This window comes from Rutidosis leptorrhynchoides, unplaced genomic scaffold (assembly GCF_046630445.1).
Source record: "Rutidosis leptorrhynchoides isolate AG116_Rl617_1_P2 unplaced genomic scaffold, CSIRO_AGI_Rlap_v1 contig460, whole genome shotgun sequence".
NCBI classification, from domain to species: domain Eukaryota; kingdom Viridiplantae; phylum Streptophyta; class Magnoliopsida; order Asterales; family Asteraceae; genus Rutidosis; species Rutidosis leptorrhynchoides.
Genome location: NW_027266694.1, coordinates 1 through 20,376, shown reverse-complemented (window position 1 = coordinate 20,376; position 20,376 = coordinate 1). Strand labels below are relative to the sequence as shown.

Here is a 20,376-nt window from a genome sequence, read left to right as displayed (position 1 = left end):
TGTTCTTCAAATTTCCTTCTTCACCTGTCATATGCTGAGAGCAGCCACTATCAAAGTACCAATCGGCTACCCTTTTAGATGAGAATCTGCACATCAGACCCTTCAATTCTCCTTTCTTCACCCAAATTCGTTGCTGAGAGTGATTAACAATGTCGAGTTTCTTCTTTGGGTGCTTTCTTGGAATTGAAGAAATAAATCTACGAATGTCATACTGTCTAATGAAACATCTAGGTCTTATATGTCCATGTTTATTATAATAGTGACATAGGATTTTGGTTTTAGTCACTTTGTTTTGAGTTCTTGAACTGGTTCCTCTTGATGATTTGTGGCCTATACCAAACAGATTGTTCTTAGGAGCTAATTATTCTAGGATTTCATAGAGATTTCCCTTTCCTTTGTTGAACTTCTCCATTGCACGGTTGGCTTGAGCTAATTTCATCTCAGTCTTTGACAATTCAGATTTCAACTGAGCAATTTCAGTTTTATATTTTTCAATCACCTTGTCGAAAACCTCCCTTTCAGCTATTAGTTGCTTTACTTCGTCGGAGAGTATGTGATTGATTTTGAGAGATTCAGCCATTTTCCCAGTTAGATCATCGAAAGCACTGTGTATGTCTTTGTCTTCAAAATCACTTTCTGAGCTCTCATCAGAACTTGAGTTCTCCTCTGTTTAACCTATGCTAGTAGATCTTGTGGGCACAGAAACACGGGCAACAAATGCATTATAAGCAGGAAACTCAATTTCACTTCCACTATCACTGGTTTCAGATTGGTCTTTGGATGTCTCCTCATCACTCCATGTGGATATAAAGGATTTCTTCTGCTTTTCCAGAGTATTGGCACATCTTGCAACAATGTGACCAAAACCTTCACATTCATGGCATTGTATCTTTTCCTTTTTAAACCTGGTCCTTCCTTCACTTGATTCTCCCTTTTTAAATCTTTGACTACCTCCACCTGACTCATTCTTCTTTTGGGAATTTCGATTATTCCTCTGAGGATTGGCTGCAGAATAATCAGTATACTTGGCCTTGTTGAACTTCTTATACATCTTTCCCATGTTTTTCGTCAACAGTGCCAACTGCTCATGGATTGAGAGTTGCTCACTTGTGCTAGTAGGTACATCTTCCATTCCAGTTTTAAAGGCAACGGACTTGGATTTAGACTTATCTCTGTTTCTCATAGCCAAAGTCATCTCATGGGTTCTAAGCTTTCTCATTAGATCATCAAACTGCAAGATCTCGAGACAGTAGGTTCACTAATAGCATCCATTTTTTAGCTAAACTTCTCAGGCAGCGATATCGGCACTTTCCTCACCAATTTGGATTCCGGAATTACCTCGCCAAGAGCAGCAGATTCATTAGCAATGTAACGAAGGTTCTTTTCAAAATCAGCAATAGTCTTATCATCTATCATGGTTAGAGTTTCAAACCTGATGGAGATGAGGTGCAGCTTTGATTGTCTGACTGATTTTGTACCTTCGTATGTGAGTTGAAGAGCATCCCAAGATTCTTTGGCTGTCTCAAAGTTCTGAATAATCTTGAATACACTCGGACGCACGACACATTGAATGATGCTAACTGCTTTGCTGTTTGCTGTGCAGGTAGCTGTTTCAGCTGCTGTCCATTGATTTTCACTCTTAACGGCTTCAACTCCATCAACAGTTGTAGTAGGAGGTGTCCACATAACCTGTGTAGCACGCCAGATAGCTTCATCATGAATCTTCAGGTACCACTTCATTCGGTTTTCCAATAATCATAATTGGACTCGGTAAGTAAAGGAGGACGAGTGGTTGAACCGCCTTCTTCGATCTTGTCATCCATTGTCAAAATACGTAAGATCTTTTCTCAAGAAGATTTCTTGAGCCCGCTCTGATACCAATTGAGATTGTATTCTGACACTTATCGATAGATTATCGTAGCAGTACTAACGGTAGCAAGTTAACACAGTATAATAAAAACAGCACAGAAAGAAAATAACACACAATATGATAACGCAGTTCGGAACACCCAACGTGGATGATCCTACTCTGCGGGGCCTAGCCCAACGATAAACGACATTCCACTATTCTTGCAACGATAGGACAGTACACGGATTATAATTCGCAAATCTATAATCTACTTCCTAACTCACTAAGTGGATTCTTCGTCTATACTAATTGCCTTATCAAAACAGACAAGGACTCTCTTGCAATCTCTCAACTAGACTACAAGGACCGATTGCCTTATCAAACGGACAAGGACTTTCTTGCAATCTCCTAACAGATTACAAGCGCTACCAAGTTTTGCACTTTAACACATAACTCTGTAAGTAGTTGAAATAGTGCTCGATTAAGTATACTCACCCTAAAACGTTCACGGACACACAAGGTCAAACGATTGTGAACAAAGGTGTAGATAAGAATATCTTCTCCTCCAAACAATTCGGCAATGTCGACAGCAAAGAATGCAACAGCAAGTCTGCAAAATTTATCGCAGAGCACGCAGAAGACTTGTAAGACCTGTCGGGTTTATAGAGTCTTCAACCTTTTATATAGAAACCTACAACCTTGGAGAATAAGACTTCTTCACCGAATAGGAAAAACAATCCCTTTTAGAATAGGAATTGTATCCTAAGAGAATCCTTGACTTCCTCTCTTTTAGGAATTAATTTAGGAATCTTTTTCACAATAGGAAATCCATATAGAATCAAATAAGGCTGGTTAATAACAAGAGATTCTCAATTACTAGTTTTCCAAAGAAGACTTGTACTGCAAGAAAGAATCAAATCTTCAGTATACTGGTTTTCACGAAAATAGCCAACTCTTTTAAAACAAGCATGAAAACAGGTGTGAATCTGGAACCTGTGTACACTCACGGCAGTTTGACTTAACAGGTATGTCTCTAATCTACCATGGGTTGTTGGGGGAGATTTTAATGAACTGCTGAATGCTTGTGAGAAATGGGGAGGGAATCCTAGACGACGTATACAGATGGATAATTTTAGAGATTGTTTGGAGCTTTATGATTTAAGGGAAATTCGGTATGCTGGATCGGATTTTACCTGGTGTAATAAGCCATATGATGACGTCCTTATCTATGAAAGGCTGGACAGAGTGGTTGCTAGTATCGCCTGTTTCGGATCATATGCCTATTATGTTGTGGTGGGAAAAAGGAATTTATTCGGCCAAGGGCATCGAAAAGCTTCAGATTTGAAAAATTTTAGGCATCTCACGGTGGGTGTATGGAGACGATACGGGCTAATTGGGATCCAGGAGCGTCGTGGCATGCCAATGCTGGAAATATTGAGGATGCACTAATTGAATGGAGCAGCAAAGAGTTTGGGGACTTATAGGGGGAGATTGTGATGCTTCAGAGAAAATTGAATCAATTGTGGAGGTCACCGAATATGGGCCAGGTCAGTATGGCCATATGAGAGGTGGAAGCCAGATTGAACCTTCTTCTAGATGCTGAGGCGACAAGATGGAGGCAGAGATCAAAAGTTGAGTGGCATGCAAATGGGGATAGGAATTCGGCCTACTTCCATGCTTTTGCAAGTCAGAGACGGTGAAATAATTTGGTGAGCAGGATTATGGGGCAGGTTGGCCAGTGGCTTACTGCTGCTGGGGAGATAGCGATTGTCATTGAAAGTCATTTTCATGATGTATATGTATCTGCCAGGCCGAAGGAAGATGATATGGAGCCTATTACGTCACTGATTCAGAGTCGGGTTACAGCTGAAGTGAACAGGAGCTTTTGAAGACTTACACGAGGGATGACGTGTGGAAGGCTTTGAAGGACATCCATCCTAACAGGTCACCAAGATCGGATGGGTATGGATCGGGTTTCTATCAAAAGCACTAGGATATTGTTGGCGATGGCGTCTGCAAGCTGGTACTGGGAGTGCTGAATCATGGTGATGATCTAGGAGGCATTAATAACACGATGATTGTGCTTATCCTAAAGTTTGTGGGCCTTATTATACGGGGTATTCATTCGGTGTCCTTGTGGCGCCCGCATTTCGACCCCTCCTGTGGGTCTAGTATGGGACCCGTTGGTACCTTCTATCGTCTGCGGAATCTGGGCCCTAGCCATGCCTCATAACCTGTATCTGGAGAAAATATTTTATTTGTAGAAAACTGTAAGCTATAATGCTTAGTGAGGTTTTATATTGACAATATTTTATGAAACATTTTCAATGATAAACATTTGAATTACTTTGTCTTTAGAACTCATCATAAAAAATCTTTAGGAATCTTTGAACCCCGTCAGTGAAAAACATTAGGATAACTACTATGGGGTACCCACTGTAGCATCCTAAACCTCGGCACACCCGTAAACATGGGCGCAAATAAAAAACTCCAGCTAGATAAACTAGGGAGCCGTACACTCTGATCAGACCGTAAACATGGGGTCACGTAAGGACCAAGTACTCTCTTTGGATTGGTCGCCACAAAGTCGACCGAATCCCCTCGAATAAAACATTTATATTGGGTTCACATTTATATATATTATGTATAATAAAGCAAAACTTGCTTTTAAATTCGTCGTTTAAGAAGCAAATAAAACTTTGCTTTTAGGGTCTTTGAAAGTTCTCTCCAGTTATCAAAAGTATAATACGTATCTATGCCATATATTTAAATAAAATTTAAAGCAGCGAGATAAATGGAAACTATGGCATAGTAATATATATATTTCATAAAGCATCAACATATTCTTCGTAATTAAAAAGAAAGTAACACTCACCGTATCTTTGCTTCTCGAATCGTTCCTTTCGCTTAACTTTGACGTCGCTATTTACCCACCTATCGAAATATCATTTATTAGCTTTGTAAGTACTAACGCTTAAAGTAAAATTACTCGAATTAATCCTACTCGTCACTCTCGTCGTATGAATTCTTATTCTAAAGTTAAATATTAATCCAATTTATTCTATTTTAGTATTTATTTTAAAATCACTCCTTTAATTCATTTAATTAAATAATTATATAGTAAAAAAAATATTTAAAAATTCACATAATACTCCAAATGGTTTAAATAATATTCTGTCATTTTACATAATTTTATAAACTGAGACATTACTTAAAATAATTTTGAAAATCATTTAATTATATTTAAATCATTTCTTATAACCTTAATTAACTCAGAAATCAAAATAAACTAGATATGTTCTCCAAAAATTCTAACTCTTTGATATTATGTTCAAAATAATATATTCAACTTACTGTAAAAATTTGGTAGGTTCGGGACCAGTAAAAATAATTTTATTTGGTTCGGAATATAAAATAGGTTCGGGTTTTGTAAAATAACCAAAATAACCTTTGACTTAAAACTGACGCGTTGGTAATTTTGTAATTTTGTAAAACAAGGAAGGGTATAAACGTCCTTTAGTACAGGTGCGGATAATTAAAATCAAAACCGATCTGATCAGATTGAAATAAACCAAATTGAACCGAAATAAACCGAAACAATCGATTTTAATTATGCGAAAAGACAATTTTAACCTTTGACTTTTTAGTTGACCGAAAGAATTACCTTAGCAGTTTTGTAAATACTTTAAAATTGAAAGGCAGAATAGTCTTTTAACAACAAAATCGATTTTTACTTCTCTGTTTTAAATATGATTGAACCAAACCGGTTCATTCATTTTTCTCTCTTCTTCTTCATCGAGAACGACGACTTTCTCTCTATCGTCATCTCTCTGCCCGACGTCGTCTTTGCCGATTCTGGCGACGTCAGAGCCCGACCCACATACCAATCAACTCGTCTCGATACAAGGATCGCGAATACAAGGTTAGTTTCTTCTAATTTTACTCCGTCCGTCCCTAATTTCGAAAAATTAGGTTTCGGGTTCAAATCTTTAAACGTCGAATTAAGCTATAATCTTCTACTATGTTGTTCTACTGTTAATGGGTATTGTTTTTATGCTAAAAAGGATTCGAAATATTGTGTATGAAAGCTTTTAATTTTGTACCTCAATTCCGGCCACCATGTTTCACGGCGGCTCTTGCTTGGTTGAGGTCGTCGGGTTCCCTGGAAGCTTTCTGAGCACGAACCAGGTCAAGACTCGGTTGACTCAGTCACGGTCGTCACTCAACTCGGGTCGTGACTCGGTGACTTTTGTTCGTCCGATCAGCGTACTCCTTTTACGAAAAAGGTTTCTCTCCGTCTCTAGTTTAACATATGTCAATTTGGTGAAATTCTGGAATTGTCGGAATTTGGCAGCAGGTTTAATTAGACGGTTGTAATATTTTCGACAGTTAATCTTCCATAGGCTTGTTACATAATAACTTGGACTGTGTTTTGGTTGTAATCGGATTGCATACTTACTGTATTGAATTGGTTTGTTTGAATGAAAATTTGTTTTGCTGTGCTTGCTGTGTTGTTTGTCTGTGTAAGAAAAATGGCGAGACGGAGGTATTGTTGTATACTATTTGCAGAGAAACATAGAGACTGCAGAGAATGTGATATACAGAGAAATGAAGAAGAAGAAGAATGTTATAGAAGAAGAGTGTCGGTGGTGGGAGACATAATTATACTTGTGGGTCCCACCACATTAATTAGAATTTATTATTAAAAGTTAATGGTGGGTCCTTTAATAATTAATCATTTGTTCCGCAATTCGATCTCCAGTCGCGATATTGTAGCATTAGGTCAAAACATTACCTGACAATTTACTCACATTACAACGCTAATCGATTTTTCGAAAAATATCAAATTTCATTTTCTACGCGAAGAAAAATCAAATCGATTAAATGAAAAAAGTCGCGCGTCGATATCACTCGATTAAATTTTATTACTAAAATATTAGCACGTCGCTATCGATACACGATTATCTAAGTTCGAATTTTTGGGTCGTTACAGTCCTTTTCGATCCTTATCAATGGGGTTCGCTCTGAAGGTTTCATACCTGAACGAGGAATCAGACAAGGAGATCCACTGTCACTAATATTGTATGTCCTGTGTATAGAAGGGTTATCAGCTATGATGAATCATAAAGTGGAGCATGGGATGATCAGTGGTATGGCTGCTTCAAAGACTGGGGAAAAGGTTTCGCACCTTTTATTTGCTGACGATAGTCTTACTTTTATGAAGGTGTCTGACACAAACTATGGAAATTTTTTGGATGTTTTGGAGATGTATAAGAAGGCAGCTGGGCAGGCGGTGAATTTCAACAAGTAAAGTGTGTTTTTCAATAAGAACGTCTCAGAGGAAGTGCAAGGGGTCCTCAAAACAAAACTCGGAATCACAAAATTATTGGGAGAGAGTACTTATTTAGGATTGCCAATCATCATCGGGAGAAAGAAGCAGATCAGTTTTGAGTACTTGAGGGACAGAGTGAAGAACAAGGTAGCTAATTGGAAGGGGAAGCTGCTGACAAAAGCAGGGAAAGCTACCCTTATTAAATCAGTAATCCAATCGGTGCTTACGTTTTCCATGAGCCTCTTCAAGTTGCCAGTTGGGTTCTATGAAAGCATAGAAATGTATTGTGCTAAGTTTTTCTGGGGGACAAATGATGGGTAGAGGAAAATTCACTGGGCTACGTGGGGGAAATTGTGCGAGAAGCAAAAAGATGGAGGGATTGGATTTCGATCTCTTCAAGCATATAACATGGCGCTGTTAGCAAAACAGGGCTGGCAAATAATGGAGAATCCAGACTCCTTGGTGGCACAAGTGCTAAAGGATAAATATCATAAGAGATATTATTTTTTGAAAGCCTCTCTTGGGTCGGCACCGTCTGATATTTGGAGAGGTTTAGTTGAGTCCAGGGAAGTGCTGCTAGCTGGTGGATGGTGGAGGATCGGGAATGGTGCAGATGTGCTTGTTTACCAGGACAGGTGGGTTAGGAACCTTGCTGACTTTTGGATTCCGTATGGTGAGCCGGTAGATATGAATTTAAGGGTGCATAGTCTGTTTGATTATCATACTAGGAAGTGGAACCAGATGAAGCTTCGTGTGTTGTTTTCCTGATGCAGTGGTGAGGGCGATATCTAATACTCCAGTTGGCAAGATTGGGCATGTAGATAGTTTAACTTGGTGTGCTACAAAGGATGGTCGGTATTATGTCAAATCGGGGTATTACATTGCTAGGGATATGCAAGAAAATGTGGACAGCAGAGAGCTAGTTCAGGATTCAAGCACTGGGAGACTGTGGAATTTGAAACTGCCACCTAGGTTTTCGCTTGGAAGATGTGTAACGGTTTGCTGGGGACTCGAGACAACTTGAATCATCGAGGTATGACTTTACCTTCTCACTGTGAGATTCATCTTGACATGGAGGAGTCAATTTTGCATATTGTTAGAGATTGTTGTTGGACTGCATCGATTTAGACTCATTTAAACCTTGCACTGGTCTGTAATAATGTTGCTGCTAATCTTTTTTGTTGGTTAAATGACGTATTCAAAGTTGTCATCTGAGCAACTATGTCTCTTTGTGGGGGTATGCTGGAAGATCTGGTGTAATCGAAATAAAGCAATTTTTGAGGCAGTGTGTGAAAGGGTTGTGTTAACTGCTAATGCTGTCAGGTTCTGGCTTAATGAGAATAGATTATTGTCTATGATTTGCAGTGAAAACAGGCCTGCCAATGTATCTACAATGCCAGAGAAATGGCGGGCGCCTGTGAATGGGGTTATTAAAATCAACTTCGACGCTTCCTATGCCTATGGTGCATCCAGTAATAGGCTTGGATTCATTGCAAGGGATTCGAACGGAAAGGTTATACATGCTGTTTCTGCAAAATCGGGACCTGCCGAAGATGCTCTGCAGGCAGAGACTGTTGTTGTACATCAAGCAGTCTTGTGGGCTGTAAGCATGAATGTGGAGCGTGTAATTCTTGAAGGGGACTATCTGAGCTTGATAAATGACTTCAAGCAGCAGGGAAGGAGCTCTGCGAGCTATGGTTTGCTTATTGATGAAGTTAAAGAGACCTACCAAAGTCAACCTCAGCCAATGCCAGCCTATCAGAATCAACAACAATCATTCCAGCCACAACAAATGCAGTTTCAACAGTATCAAAACCAACAACCTTACCAGCAAAGGTACCAAGACTATCAGAATCAATCATTTCAGCAGCAGAACTACAACTCCTGGAGGCCAAATGGTGGTAGAGGCTTTGGAAGAAGCCAGTTTGGTCAAAATGGTCCTAGACAATCAACCTGGGAACAATTTCCTGAATATAAGCATTGCAAAGGTATAAATCACTCTGAAAATACTTGTTTTTGGCATAGTTTAGCTATCTGCAACTACTATAGGAAGAAGGAACATGCATAACAGGTTTGCTATGATAAATGGGCAAATGAGCAACAAGATCCCAATAGCAGGTTCTATAGAAGGAATCCACTAGTTCATCCTATGCAAAGACAGAGTCACCAGTATCAAAATCCCAATACCAACCCAAACTTTATGTCATTAGGCTAATCCTCAGTGCAAAACAATCCTAACCAGTATTTTATAAACTATGATATAGGCACAAACAGCCCTGAGATGACTTATTGGCAACTTGCAACTCCCCATATAGCATTTCTAGACCCTCAAACCAGTCTGCCAGCCCCAAATTATCCTTAGATAGGTTATACTCAACAAAATAGCCCCCAACCAAACATTGAAATGCTACAAACACCAGTAGGAGCGCCAAAAGTCTTAAACACTGTAAACCAAAGCCCTGGAAGTTCTCAGAATGTCCAAAGGTGTGGTGGAGAAGGTTCAGAACATGAAGAAAGTGCATTTATAGTGGAGGTTTGTTCTATTTTGAAGAAATGAGAAAGGGAGTAGCTGGATCATCGACAGTGGTTGTTCTAATCACATGTCTAGGAGGAAAGATGCTTTTATGGAGAAAATAGGTGGAATGAATGTAGCTGTAAAGTTTGGAAATGGTGCAATGGCTCATGTTGAAGGGAAATGAAATGTTGAACTAGAGACCAAGAATGGGAAATCTGTCCTAGATGATGTGAATTTCATTCCAGAATCGAACCAAAACTTGATAAGTGTAGGTCAATTGCTAGAAAAGAAGTATGCTATATACTTTAAAGATGAAGAATGTCTAATATTCAATGTTGAAAGAGAACTGGTGCATAGAGTTTCTCAAGTCAACAGAATGTTCAAGATACAAATGTAAGAGGTAGAAGGTTTCTTTTTTGTTGGAACATTGACAGAGTTAACTCAGCTATGGCACAAGAGGTTAGGACATGCAAACCTGGACAATATTGTCTCAATGTAGAAGAATGAAGTGGTTAGAGGAATTCCAAAACCATGCAACAGACTGAAGCAGAAGAATTGTGAGCCTTATGAGAAAGCTAAAAGCCATGTTGGAAGCTTTCCTTTGAGTTCCTAGAGATCAACAAAAAACAAATAGTTCATGGACTAATAGAGATCCCTTCAGTCAGTGGAAATAGATACTATATAGAGTTCATAGATGATTACACAAGATACTCTTGGGTGTATTTCATCAAAACTAAAGATCAGGTGTTTGAAATGTTTAAAATATTGAGAGTTGATGCTGAATCAAAGTGTGGAACAAAGATAAGATGTCTCAAAAGTGATAAAGATGGAGAATACACTTGAAAGATCATTCAAGAATACTTTGAAAGAGAATGGATCTTCCAACAATTCTCAGTTACATACACACCTTAACAAAATGGTGTTTTTGAAAGGAAAGAATAGAATATTGGTGGATATGGGAAAATCCATGATGTTTGCCATGAATGTCTCTAGAAAGTTTTGGCCAGAAGTTTGTAATACAGCTTCCTACATCAAAAATAGACTACAAACAAAAGCCTTGAAGGGAAAAACTCCATTTGAGATGTTGTTTGGAGTTAAGCCTAAAGTCAGTCACCTTAAAGTGTTTGGTTGTGTTGCATACACTCACATACTAGATAAGTTGAGGAAGAAAATGTTTGAAAAAACAATAAAAGGTGTTATGATGGGCTACATTTCTAATGCTAGTGGTTATAGGATATTTGATCCAGTTAAGAATGAGATGATAATTGCTGTAAGTGCAAGATTTGATGAAAATACTGAGTGGCCTTGGAGTGAACCTACTGTGAGAGAACCTAAAAGAGTGTTTATAGATATACCAATGTATGATATTATTATTGATGAAGTCCTGAGTGAGCTTTCATCTTATGATGGAAACTCACTTAGGCAAAATGCTTCTGACAACTTGTTTGATGATACAGGTGCTCAATCTAGTCCTGAACCATTCTTAGGAGGAGAAATTGAATTTTCAACACCAATGTTGAATGTACCAAGAGAAAAAGAAGATCACATCAATAATGATGAAGTTCCTGAATCTCCAAATTCAGGAGGAGCACCTGTGAGCAATGAAAGCAGTATAGATGAACCTACAACACAAGCAACTGACATAGACACCACTACTGCAAAAGATATGCAGCCAAAGAGTAGAAAGAGCCTGAAGTCAATCTATGAGAAGTCACAGCCAGCACCAGATCCAGATACACTTGAGTTCATATGTATTGTAGAAGATTTCCCTGATAAAGAGATGGAGGAAGTAATGATAGTTTACACTGAACCAAGGACATTCAAGCAAGCAGAGAAAAATACAGAATGGCAGAATGCAATGAAGGAGGAGATACAGGCTATAGAAGAAAATGGCACCTAGATTTTGTGTGAAAAACCAACTGAAAAATCCAAGGTAATAGACATTAAGTGGGTTTTCAGAACCAAGTTAATATAGATGGTTCTGTGAATAGATATAAAGCAAGATTGGTGGTGAGAGGATACAAACAGGAATATGGCATTGACTATGAAGAAACTTATGCCCCAATTGCTAGGCTTGACACTGTAAGATTGCTGATTGCATTGGTTGCTAACAAAGATGGAAGATTCACAAGATGGATGTAAAATCAGCATTTTTGAATGGGAAGCTTGAAGAAGAAGTTTACATCAAACAACTCGAAGGGTTTATTATTCCAGGACAAGAGCACAAGGTTTACAAGTTAATCAATACTTTGTATGGACTGAAACAGGCTCCAAAGGCATGGTATTCAAGGTTCAACAACTATCTGGGGGAAAATAGTTTTGAGAGAAGTCCTAGTGAAGCTACCTTATACACCAAGCTTCAGGGAAATGACAAGTTGATCTATTCTCTATATGTCAATGATATTTTGATCATTAGAACCACAAAAAAGCTTGTAGATGAATCAAGATTGATGATGGTAGAATTCAAAATGACTGATCTTAATGAAATGAAGTATTTTCTTGGCCTGGAGATAGAGCAGACAGATGATGGAGTGTTCATTCATCAGAAGAAATATGCTGAAGAGATGATCAAGAAGTTCAAAATGGAGGATTGTAGAGAGATCTTAATACCCATGGAGACTCAGCTGAAGCTAGAACAGACTAAGGCAAGTGAGGAATTTGATTGCACTACTTACAGAAGTATGATAGGTTCCATAATGTACTTTTGTACTTCTAGACCAGACTTAGCTTGTACAGTCAATATAATGTCTGTTACAATGCCAATCCATCCGAGCAACATGTTGTGTATGTAAGAAGAATTCTCAAATATGTGAAGTACAGTTTGGAGCTTGGATTTTTGTTTGAAAGGGGAGAAAGCAATGAATTGATGACCTTCAGTGATACTAGTTATGCAAATGGAGAGAAATACAGGAGTAGGAGTGGTTACTACTGCAGTTTTGGGAGTGACATTTTTTTTGGAGTTCAAAGAATCAAATAGTGGTGGCTCAATCATCTGTAGAGGCTGAATATGTTGCAGTCAACTTGGCAGCAAAGCAAGCCGAGTGGATTAAGAAAATACTTATAGACATTGTTGAGCTAAAGCAGAAGAGAGTCACTATTTATTGTGATTCTAGTGCAGCAATTTCCATGGTAGAAAATCTTGGTGATCACTTGAGAACAAAACACATGTTTGTGAAATACCACTACATCAGGGATCTTGTGGAAAAGGGAGAAGTTAAAATGGTTTTTGCAGAATAGATTTTCAGCTTGCAGACATATTCACCAAAGCCTTGCCAAAGTGGAGATTTGAAGCATTGAAGAAGATGATTGGAATGCTGCCCCCTCTCAACAAAGGAGGAGCAGTTGAGTTGGCTTATTTCGTGAGGCCAACAATCCAAGATGTGGTAGAAAGCTTAGTGAATGCTAAGATCGAGCAAAAGAAGAAAAACAATGCAGTGAAAGTAAAGCTTGGAAGGAGAAAGAATGAGAATCAATGAGCCGTCTTACGAAGAATTGCTGTAAAAACATTCTTAGAGGTGTTTAAAATGAAGTTCAGGTAGACCGGCCTGAAAATTGGCCGCCGGATATGGGCTCAGGATCGATTCAGGCATTGCAGTGAAGAAGAAGAACACTATTGCAGGTTTAGACCCATTTGCACATCGTGAAAAAGCTGAGGACCTTGGTGTAGCTGCACCAAAAGTCAGGGACCTTGCCGGCTTTAGTGAAAGTTTGTCGACTGAGAAGACAATTAACGATCTGCAGAGCGACTGACGACTAGTCGGAGCTTAGGCGATATACCAAAATGCTCATGAAGACGTCGGCTACAACACCTCTAAGAGCTATTCATATGCAATTCTCCAAAATTGAAACGCCCAAAGTTGAAGGTTAGGGTTTCCGTTTATGGCAATGCTACAGTAACTTAGAACTTTCCCTTTCGTCTGTCGTAGAATAAAAACTAGGTTTTAGTAGTTCTCTTGCTTTAGTTGATCAAAGCGATCGATTCAAAGCTCTAGATTCATTATAATAGATGTTGCAAATCGAATGGTTAAGTCAATTTCATCAATTACTTAGTAATGAATAATCTGCAAGCTCGAGCAGCTGTGTTCTTGAGTTTACTGCTAGAAATTAGGAATTTTATATGCTGCATAGATTTCTTGTTCCTTTCAATTCAGTGAAGCTACATTATGCATTTAGAAGTTGTAGAGGAGATTTCTGCAAGTTTTCAGCATGAGAAGAAGAGATCGATCATTGCCTTAGTCTATTTCTGTTTATAGTTCAACAAGTCCAATAGTCGTTTTTATATCCAGTCAAGTTATTGAAGAAGTGAAGATATAAAATCGTTTGTTAGAGTATTTAGAAGCTTTCTGCAATGGTGGATATCACCGATCATGTTTGAGACTGAAATCAACTCCAAAGTCAACATTTTAAGGCATTTTGAAGATTGATCTGCAGATTTTGAAGAAGAAGAACTTTTACAGCTGCAAGTTACCGTTCTACTCTACTGAAAGATTAAAAAGCCTTGAGGATGAGTAGTGATCAAGTAAAATAGAGTGAACCTGAACTATGTGGCAGCAGATCAGTTTGTGGTCCCAAAAGCAATTCTGCTTTTTTCAGTTATACATTTTGCAGATTGATCTGCAAATTTTGAAGAAGAAGAACTTTTACAGCTGCAAGTTACCATTCTACTCTACTGAAAGATTAAAAAGCCTTTAGGATGAGTAGTGGTCAAGTAAAACCGAGCGAACCTGAACTATGTGGCAGCAGATCAGCTTGTGGTCCCAAAAGTAATTCTGCTTTTTTCAATTTTGCATTTTGCAGAAAATTATAATTCCATTTTTATGACGTCTAGGTTTATGTTGGACTCATATATAAAGTCTTTAAATTGTAAACTTTACTCTTCATGAGCTGTGAATGAAAAATCAGAGAAGAAACATTTAAGTTCATCACCATTTTTACAGTTTTAAAGTTTATTTTATGCATTGGTACTATTAGGAACAACCAAAATCAACCCAACCTTAGTTTTTTTAGGATTTCCAACCCTCGAACCGTGTGAGGAAACCCTATTTTAGTATTTCATCATCAAATCTAAGTCATTAGAAGCAAAGATCATCAAATTTCTTTTCTATTGATAGAGTTTTCTTTAGCTGCAATACATTAGAACTAGTCTAACTGTTCTTGAATTGTGTTTGTATTGTCTCTATTATACTGTGGAGATCAGTTCATCACAGTCTGTCAAAAATCATGTACAGTACATATGAGTGATTAAGATGCTTGGCTTGGAACTTTAAGCCTGGCTATTTGTATTTTTTTTTAGTAAATGAGTATTTGCATTATATGTATATAAATTCCTATGCGCAAACTGTTAAAAATAAAGAAGGATCCTAGGAGAAAAAAGAAATTCTGCAATAATCTAATGATTTTCTCGGTTTGAATTGATCTTTTTAATTATTTCTGCGAAGGGTTTCATACCAATGAGTGATTTCATGGGATTATTTCCTCCTATTTTCTTTTGTTCTCTCAATAATATAGCCTTACCACATTATCAAGAAAAAGGAAAAAATTAACAGAGATATATATCATTAACAAAGGAGACGTTTAAGTGTCGCACAAGTCGTTAATTATGGAATGGCTTAACTATATTTTGAGGAATGACTTAACTATATTTTGTCGGCGGAATCGTTAACTTCAATATCAAAATAAATAATATTTTTATATTTATTTATATGAATTTTTATTTAATTAATAATTTTTATTAAATAGATATCTATTTGAGTGAATTTAAGAATATAAACATCATCTACAGTATTTTGATATTATCTGCTTTGTCGTTTCTTTTTCTATTTTCTCTCCAGCAAGAATTGCATTATATAATATTGACGATCAATCCCCAATTCGAACTCTAATTTTTTAATCACCAATATATATTAGCCATCTGAGGTTTTATAAACTACAAATTATAGACCTTCTGCTGGCTAGCTTGTCACCAGCTATAAATGTTTGACTTGGTTTGAGATCAACCCCAAAATCATGCTAATTTGAGGATAAAATTTGGAAAGGTTTTTTAATTCCAAGTGGGAAAAAGATGCCAACAAATTTATCCAAACCAACAGTTTATGCTGAAGAAAATCTGATATCAATAACTTGATTGTGAATTCATGTTGGAGTTCCACAAAGTCCAACAATAATAAAAAGTTTTCCAAAGGATGCATGTATAAATTTTTATTTTAAACATGGCCTAAATTATTACTCTCTTCGTATTAGGAGAAATTAGTGTTAGGTCATATCATATAAAAAAAATTTCCTCATATTTTTCAATTTTTTGTTCATCTAAATTTATATATATTATATAGTGAAAATTTATTGATTATATACATGTCAATTTGAATTAATTTAAAATTGAAAAATCATGCATTTTGATACTAATCTCGTTAAGCATGCGCAACAAATGTTTATCATTTTATTACATGTATAATAATATAATAATGTTAGCGCATTGTAATGGACTATCCATACATTAATTTAACTAATACGCTGAGATTACATAATTGAGCCCTAGCTGGGCTGAAAAAAAATAAAAATCTAAGCAACTGATTGTTGACTATGAATATAAAATATGATGTTCATATAGCACGTTTATTATAAAAATACACACGGATTCATTAACCTTTCGTCAATTCTCACTCAAAATAACAGTATTAAAGCAACGGATAGCACCTCCATAACCATCGACTAGAATTAACATTAATTATTAAAAGCTTATCATCAGATCATAGATATGATTATGGAGAAGAAAGTTGCCATTATTGGAGCTGTATTTCAGGCATGCTTGCCTGCAAACACATCCTAGCAAAGGGTTTCATACCCATTGTTTTAGAGTCTCGAAGTGAACTGGGAGGAGTTTGGGCAAAAACGATAAAGTCCACAAAGCTTCAATCACCAAAAACATATTTTCAATTCTCAGAATTTCCATGGCCTGATTCTATCACAACCGATTATCCTCACCAACAACAAGTGGTGGAATATTTAAACTCTTACGCTGAGCATTTCGACTTGCTAAGGTACATAAAGTTCAATACCAAAGTTGTGAGTGTTAACTATGAAGGTCCTTCCCATGAAGAGATGTTAGCTTGGAGCCATTGGGGAGGCAACGGCGAGGCTTTTAGCGGTAGAGGGAAATGGAGGATAGAAGTTGAAGACACCATAACTCTCTCAGCTCAGAGTTATGAAGTTGACTTCTTGATCCTATGCACGGGGATGTTCAGCGATGTGCCGAACATCCCTGAATATCCAGCTGATAAAGATCCTTCTAAGTTTCAAGGTAAGGTTTGCACTCTAAAGATTACTCCGTCATGGAGAATGAAACAGCCGCTAAATTTGTTAAAGGAAAGAAGACCGTCGTTGTCGGATTCCATAAATCTGCAATTGACATTGCAATGGAGTGCTCTACGGCAAATGGTAAAAAAAAAAATCTTCCTTTTCTTTAACTATGTCATATCATGACCTTCTCTATTTTTCTAAGATTGTGGGTACCAATTGATATTATTCTTTGCGATTTTGGTAGGACCTGAACATCCATGTACATTATTGTATAAGACCGAGCATTGGAATATCCCAGATCACCAAGCCTGGGGATTTTCTCTTCCAAACCTGACTTTGAATCGCTTTGCGGAGCTTTTCTACCACACGCCTGATGAAGGATATCTAAAAAGTCTTTTTACGACTCTCTGCATTCCTTTGGTAACTTTTTTATCCTTCTTGTTTCAAGAATTAGTTGTTAGAAAATTAACCCCCAGTGTTTCAATATACATACATATATATATATATATATATTTCTAACGATAGGAAATGATTCAACAGAGAATGGCTTTTTCCAGATGGATTTGAAAGTGACATAAAGAGAAAACTTCCCATGGCTAAGTATGGAATGGTACCAAAACACAGTTTTCCTTCAAGAGCTAGCTACTTGCTCCATTGCAACCATGCCAAAGACCTTTTATGACCGAGTTGAAGAAGGTAGCATAATATTGAAGAAAGCTAAAAGCTTCGGGTTTGGCACGGAAGGTGTAATCCTTGAATCTGATCCTAAACCTGTAGAAACAGATTTGGTGATATTGGCTACAGGTTTCAGGGTGGACCTAAAACTTAAAGGCATCTTTTCTTCGGAAACTTTTGGAAATTACATGAGTGGCACTTCTAGAACTTTAGCACCCCTATACAGAGGAATGCATCCATCCACGAATCCCACAACTAGCCCTGGTTGGATACTCGGAGAGTGTAGGAAATCTATACACCACAGAGTTGAGAAGCCGGTGGGTCGCTGAACTTCTTGACGGAACATTCAAGCTGCCTAGCATTGGAGAAATGAACGAAAATATGTCGAACTTGGAGGATTTCATGACACGACAATTTGGTGAATTTTATCGAAGATCCTGCTTTATGCTGCTGCATATTTACTACAATGATTTGTTGTGCAAAGATATGGGTTGGAATCCTAAGAGAAAGAAGGGATTTTTCAAGGAGCTGTTTGAAGCCTATGGTCCAATGGATTATGCTTCTCCTTGAACTATATATAACAAGTACTGTTAAGCCAATATTCAAGTGAAGTATTTCTTTAATTCATTAATGCCAAGGAAATAACAGGGATGGCATAGAATAAGATTGTTTCTATCATTATCGTGTTTTGATGGATATTGTTTATTTATTTATCAATTGAATAAATAGTGTTTATTTTTATTTGCAAAGTGTAAAGGATAACTATACTATCTTTTGTATGTATCATAAAAAGTATTTTTAGGTTCACTTAAATGAACATATATCTAGTGAGATTATGACTAAATATTATGTTCAGATGAATAAATTAAAATGTAAAACATCATTTCTTGTATTTGTAATACTGAGAGAGTATATATTAATATAACGTTTCGTTTGCTGGACTATGCAGCAGCAGCGGATGGTAGAGGACAATGTGTTAGTGGTGTACGGTTTTTTCTAAAGTGTTTGAGCCATTAAATGGCGTTGTTGCTTTTAGTCTCTTGTTGATTAAAAAAATTAATCCTTAAAAAAAAGTTTAAAGAACCATCAGAGACTCTTTGGGAAGGGTGATGTGTAGCCAATCTGATGACGTTTCAAGTTGAGAGCTCGACTTAGTAAGACCGACACCCTAATTTTTTTGAGAAGGCAAAAATTATATTTTTAAAAAGAAAAAAAAAATATGGGATTTTGATTTCAAAACAGCAAGCCTAATCACAACTATTGAAAGCAAAAGAAATATAAAAAGATTTGAAATGAAATTTCTCGTTACTTCAAAAAAAAAAAAAAAAAAGCTTGTTCAGTTGATCCTGGGAGTTATCGAATTCAGCCGAGAAGCAGCTGCACTCCAAAAGCTAGTCAAAGCTAATTAAATCATCAAGTGCTATTGAAGTGTGGTTTCAATTATATTATGAAGACATTAGAGATCGTCTGTGACAGTATCAAGATTGATATTAGTTTTTCTCATTAATTCATTTTTTCCTGAATTTTGGTTTATAATTATTCTTGTGCTGACTCTTATTTGTTTAAAGAATTGTCTTCTCTGACAATATAACTATGTGGATAATAATTATCTGCGATAAATTTGTGGATGTTGAGTATAGCCATGGTTTTTTGTCTTCGAATGAGGACAAAAAAGTTATAGTCCATGATTTTTGTATGTTGATCATCCTTTAATCTACAACAATGAGGATTCCTCCTCATAACTTCATGTAAACTTGTCGAAGATCATCTGTTTTATTCTTCTTTTATTAATGAAATAAAAGTTTAACTTGTATTAAAAAATAATAAAAAATATATATTGTGAAGACATTACATTAGAGACCTGCTTCAGAAATAAAGAGAAGAGAGCTGGATTCTAAAGGCAGCAGCATTGCAGAAAAACGTTTCTGAAATGAGGAGTGCAGGGAATTGAGATGGAAGATGAGGACGGAAATGGCAAAATCTAAAAGATACAAGCTAGGGAGGGCCAATTTGGAAACTACAGGAGGGGTTTCTGTCGTGATCACAAAGAGGTAATGTAAATACGATTTGTAAAATGTTATGTGAGAAGATCCTTGAAATTTGTCTTTGTTTTGCAATTACATAGAGAGTCGAGACTGACATGCTCTCATTCTCTTTGATTGCAAGTCACGATCAAAAAGACGTAAATATTTGTTTGCTAAAGTCTGTACTCTTTACCATAATAAAATGAAGTATTCTATAATCTTTGAAAAAAATTCCGTATCTCATTGGCAGTGGGTCTTGGAGAGAAAGTGAAAAACTAAGAGAAGTGTATGATAGGTGCTAATTTTTATTTAATAGAAATGATTTGTTATGTGTCGATCTAATAATGCCTTAATGTATTATGCTATTTTTTTTTAAGTTATGTACTATGTTATTTTATATACCACTTTCAAAAGAATATTATTTACATGAATGACATTTCGTACGTTGTTCCGATCATAAAAAATAAAGTGGAATATGTAAATGTAAATTATTAAAAAAAAATATGATTGTACTACACAGGGTGGAGCCGAGACTCGAAAGATAATGGAGTCATTTATGTAATTGTACTAAAATGTAAGGACTATGAGGCTATTTTTAAAAAATTCAAAGCTTATGGGTCATTTTAAAAAAATATGGAGTCATTTTTAATAAATCATACTATAAATTAAAGAATTCCGCCATTGC

The 20,376-nt window shown here is 36.7% G+C and overlaps 1 pseudogene; it reads left to right on the top strand.

The window, feature by feature from the left end:
- The first annotated feature begins 16,456 nt into the window (after positions 1 to 16,456).
- LOC139883850 (probable flavin-containing monooxygenase 1) lies at positions 16,457 to 18,237 on the top strand (annotated as a pseudogene).
- The last annotated feature ends 2,139 nt before the right edge of the window (positions 18,238 to 20,376 follow it).